Source organism: Urtica dioica, chromosome 7 (assembly GCF_054948205.1).
Source record: "Urtica dioica subsp. dioica isolate 48M chromosome 7, U.dioica_male_clone48M_v1_H2, whole genome shotgun sequence".
NCBI lineage: Eukaryota > Viridiplantae > Streptophyta > Magnoliopsida > Rosales > Urticaceae > Urtica > Urtica dioica.
This window is the reverse complement of record NC_142762.1, coordinates 10,249,024-10,254,230: the sequence shown is the minus strand read 5'-3', so window position 1 is coordinate 10,254,230 and position 5,207 is coordinate 10,249,024. Positions and strand designations below refer to the sequence as shown.

The 5,207-nt window shown below is 39.4% G+C and overlaps 1 long non-coding RNA gene across 1 annotated transcript; it reads left to right on the top strand.

The window, feature by feature from the left end:
* Positions 1–1,689: 1,689 nt before the first annotated feature.
* LOC149390214 (uncharacterized) lies at positions 1,690–4,796 on the top strand. The gene is made up of 3 exons (XR_016300057.1): positions 1,690–2,065; positions 3,395–3,525; positions 4,538–4,796. It is a non-coding gene; the product is annotated as an uncharacterized LOC149390214 (long non-coding RNA).
* Positions 4,797–5,207: the final 411 nt, after the last annotated feature.

Below are 5,207 nucleotides of genomic sequence, written 5' to 3'. Positions count from 1 at the left end.
CTTGAATGGAGCTTCAGCGTTGAGAAGCCTTAGGAAGGTTGAATCGCTCGTCTCCCCACTTAGCTTGCCTCCCACGAGTCTTCTTGAACCTGTGAGTAACCACGAATGTTTCTACAACTAGAGTCTTTCGAGTATGGTTAGGATTTAGTGTGTGGGCACTTTTAAATACCATGACCCAAGAACTCGTCTTGGAGCCAAAGAGCTAAAACAAACCACTACGTCTAATGAGGACCTAGGTTCCAAAACCAAAGTACAAGAAGAGAGAGAGAGAGGGGGGCGACAATGTTCTAGAGAGAGAGACTCTCAATCTCTATAACTTGTGTGTTGCATATTGTGAATGAGGTATGGGGTATTTATAGGAAGATGGTTTGCCTTGAAAATGTAGTGTCCCCCTTTCTATTTAATATCACATATTTATGAGCAAATCCTTGTTTCCTCTCCTCCCCCCTTGGACGTGCAACATGTGCCGTTCAAGTCCTTGGATTTGTTTCCTCATTTGTTTTCCTCTCTCTTGGCTGCCCACTCTGTTTTCTCATGGAGGAAATTTGTTTCCTCTTTTTCTTTTGGCAAGTATCTTCATATATCAATGCACAAAATAAACTCTCTTTCTCTATTGATGTTGGATGGTTTGGACCTTCTAGAACATGCTTCTAGATGTTTCTTTATTTGTTCATGACAATATAAGAGCCCCATGTAGAATTTTTACTTAAAATTCCATGTAATGAAATTCAATCCTCAAGACCCAAATCTTCATTATGGCCGTGTGGTCTAAATTCATTGTCATCATATGTCCAAAAGGATAAAATTACCCTTTAGACAATTTTCGTAAAACTTGTCTAGTTATACATTTGAAGTTGTTTTGACTTAGCTTTCTTGTTTAACTAATCCTACTCTAATGACTTGTGGTAGTGACCTCATGGATCCAAGTGAACAAAGCTTGAGCTAGCATACTTGGACTCAAAAGTTCACAAACCTTTTTCAAGTTCTAGCTTAATGTCAACTGATTCCACTAAAGAGTTGACACTGAAATCTCTCGGTTCAAATGAATATATTTTCTACTCAAGAATTCTTCTTAATTGTGATGAGTGGATCCATTGAATGTTATCTATGTTTATCCTTCATGAATATCATCAACTAGATGGGATTTACAAAATTACCATTTTATCCTTCTGGGTTGTTATTTCCTCAACTTCTTTGTCTGTAAGGACAAGTTTCTGCGTCACCCGTATTTGGAGATATGGAAATAACTAACGAGTTTCTGTTGTTACAACTAAATTCTCGACTGAATTAAACTCCAATGGATTTATCGAATTAATTTTAAATATGTTAAGGTTATGAAAAATCTCGGAATAAATAAAGGAATTATCGAGTTTAACTCGATTAATAAATTATTTCCGAGGAGACATTCCGAAAATTAATTTAAGAAATAAATTCTCAAGAACGAGAATTAATTCCGAGGAACCTTAAATATATTTTAATTAATCGAGAATGAATGAGAAAATTCTCGGTTCGAATCATATAATATTAATCCGTTCGGTTATGGATTCAAGTAAATAATTATATGAAAGGACGTGGTTGTAACAATTTTAAGGGACCCATATGAAAGAAAACAAGGAAAAGAGTTTGGATTGTGAATAAGATGTTTTTTTTTCCTAGCTTGCCACGCCATCTATGACTCATCTTCTCCAAAGTGATAAGTATCACTCGGCCAACTAAGAAAGGAACCAGAGAAAGGAAAAACGCGAGAAAAAAAAAAAGAAAGGAAAAGAAAAGAGAAGGGAAGAAGAAGAAGAAGAGAACCGAGAGAGAGAGGGAAAGAGAGATCGAGCGAGAGAGAGAAGAGAGCGAGAGAGCGTGACTGAGAAGGAGAGAGAAGGAGAGGACGCGCGACTACCAGCACCAGCCTGTGCGCGCGTCATCCAGCCAGCTACCGAGCCCGAGCGCCACCCGCGCGCGGCCAAGAAGGAACCAGCGCCGCCGCGAGCACGCCGAGGACGCCGGACCGAGAGGCGACGTCGGGAAACGAGGTAGAGGGCACCGGAGGGTTGATTTCACAGCCGTAAAGGTGAGAGATCTTCTTCACCAAGATAGATTCGAAATCTAGGGTTTGAATTGGGGATTTCTTGTGGTTTGGGGTTCGTCTGAATTGAGTTGGATTAGATGTTTATTTTCGGAATTTGATTGAGATTGTTTGTTCTGGAGTTTTGGTTTTGATTTGGTTCTGATGTTGTTCCTTCTGGCCGAGTGTGCCCGTTAAATATGATTTGGTGTGGGTCTGTTTTGGCCGTGTGATGTTGGATTTGAATTGATGTTGTTTTTTCTAGTTGAAAATAGGAGTTAACGGTTGTTTCGTTGGTGTGCGTGTGAGTTGTATCTGTTGAGAGTCTAGGCTCGTTTTAGGTAGGCTGAACAGGGCTCGGGGCAGCGGCTCAAGACGGCGAAGAGGCTGTCCGAAGTTTAGCGGAGGTGCTGTGCGAGCGACGACGAGACGGAGCTGGTCAGCGAGGTTCATCGGCTCGGTTGGGACGAGCTGTTGGGCCGGGGATGGCAGTGACGCTGTGGCGGCTCTCGGGGGCTGTTTACGGCCGTTGGGTTTTCGTTCGGAGACTCGCGAAGTCTCGGTTTAGTGTTAGCAAGTCGAGAAATTTCCCGAGTCTCGACTCTAGTCGCGAACCGTTTTTTTTTTAGTATATGTGTTGTGGGATATGTCGTGATGTATAAGTATTATTATGTTTTATAATCAAGCTCATTTAATATAAGTCGTTAAGAAAAATAAATTAATATGTATCGTTATTAAACTCGTTGATGATTCAATCAAATTATTTAGTATCTTCATTTAATTTACGTTTCAAAACCGAGTTCGACTATAAGCTCGACTCGTTAACTTTAGAAAAAGAATATCAACGAGAAATGTTTCATTTACGTTCTCAAATACTTATAACTTGTCAATAAAGAGACAAGTCAAAAAAATATTTTCTAGAACGTAATTGAGAAGTGTCGGCTTGAGTTATTTTCATATAACTTACGTATGCTATAGATTGTTAGTAAGAGTTTCTTTGTACGTTCTTTTTTTTTAGTTTCGACCCTCGGGAACCTATTCTAAGCAGTTGGCTTTGCCCAGTCAAGAGAATAGGTGGTCGAATAGTGTGGGACGTTTCTTAGCTTATATTAGAAAAGCGATATTAAGGCCTTGTTTATAGGCATCGATTCTTTACTGTCTCTGTTCTGTCATGTATTCTCTGATGTTTGTTTTTGAGACGCTCTGAGTAGCGTGACTAGGAGAACGTTTTGAATACGTTCCTTATGATCTTTCTTTCCAGTAGAAGTATGTACGTTAGGAGATCAATGGACGAGATACTAAGTACCCTCGATGTTCGATCTTTCTCTTCCATAGATAAGTCCAGATTGCTATAAGGATTATCAGCGAGCAGGAAGGAGCTTACGAGGACTGGGTTGTACGTGAAGTTAAGAAGAACCCTTTTATCTGGAAGAGAAGATCTCAGGATTCAAAAGAATCATATCCGGGTATGTGGATTTTAGGCACCTACAATATCAAGAAATATTATATATATCTTTATATATATATACATATATTGTACGTGCATTCTTTGTATGCTTTCTAGTAAGCAAGAGTAAGATAAGCCAAAAGATAATTCACTATCAAGATTAAGGGCTTTAAGCCACTAACGAATTGAGAAACCGAATTAGTCCGGCTAACAAAAATGGCTAGAGGTCCTAGGAACCCGAGCCTTTGTTATGTGTGTAGTTAGTTTTCCTTCCAAGAGATCCAGTCCTAGTAAACTGGGTTATGAGAGACTCTAGTTAAGACTCGTATTCAAAAGCGATGATATTATGATAGGATCTTTGGGAGTCGCATCCCAAGATCTTATAAGTCACAAGTTAATAAAAGAAAAGAATATACGTTAAGATCGGGATTGAACCCGAATTAAGCAGTCTCTCATGTTAAGTTAATTAAAGAGAAAACATGGAATGGTACCGCCTCCGACATATACCCCATGTTAGCAGGTACCTATTATGCTTCGTGCTGGTACCACATGGGGATTAGGCAGGGGATTGTACACCCTCTATCTGGCGCCAATAAGACATGTGTCGTGCGGATATCATTAAGGGATCCCGAGCAGGTCATGTATTGTTTGATGGGAATTGCCGGGACCTAAGCTGGCATATTCTCAAGTAGGAGTTACCGGGACCTAAGCTGGTAATTCCTTAGTTATGATAAGAGCAAGTATGTTATGATGTGAATCATCGGGACCTAAGCTGGTGAATTCTTAAGTAAGAGGAATCTCTCGGGACCTAAGCTGAGTGATTCCTAAGCAGATGAATCTGTCGGGACCTAAGCCGATTGATTCTTATGAAAGGTGGATTTATCGGGACCTAAACCGATACTTCTGCAAGTTATGATAAGATATGAACTTTATGTTATGCTTTGCTTATGTGTTATGTGCATGGTGCATTAGTTATGTAGATATCTGATTACTGAGTCTTTCGACTCACAGCTATTATCTTGATATTGTAGATAAAGGAAAGGCTAAAGAAGACTGAGCAGAGCATCAACGAAACCGGTAAGTAAGTAGGCGTGTGTATGTACGGCTGCCGACCTGTGGCTAAGTCAAGGGCGAATGAGTCTGTTTTGTTTTTAAAAAGACGAGTTTTTTTGTTTGTAAAGTTTTAAATAGTATGTTGTAGGAAAAACAAAAAATTCGCCCATAGTTTTGAGACGTTTATGTAAATATTTTAAAAGTTTTTCTAGAAATTGTTTTCCGGGAGCGATTCCACCAAGGTTTTTATGAACTTTATTTTATGTTAAGTAAGATACGAAGATCTCTGCCGCGGCTCGTGGGCGAGCTAAGGCTCGCGGGTCGTGACATTGTCGCTTGTGAATAAGATAGAAACAATGTATTGTCGAGGAGCAAACAAGTCACAAAGAGTCATGATTCAATTTGGACACTATCCAATTCATTTATTCACATTCCAAGGAACAAAGCATGAGGTGAATACATTGGATTTCAGATTTCTTGTACACGAATTCCATATCTATAAGATCTTCACAAAGTTGTTCATGACATGTTCATAACATAGTACTGCACCAATAAGTCTTGTCTATATCACATAGTGAATCTAGAACTCCGGCTTTCTCAAATGAGAATATGTAAGCTATGAAATGACATGTCTCATTTCAGGATTGA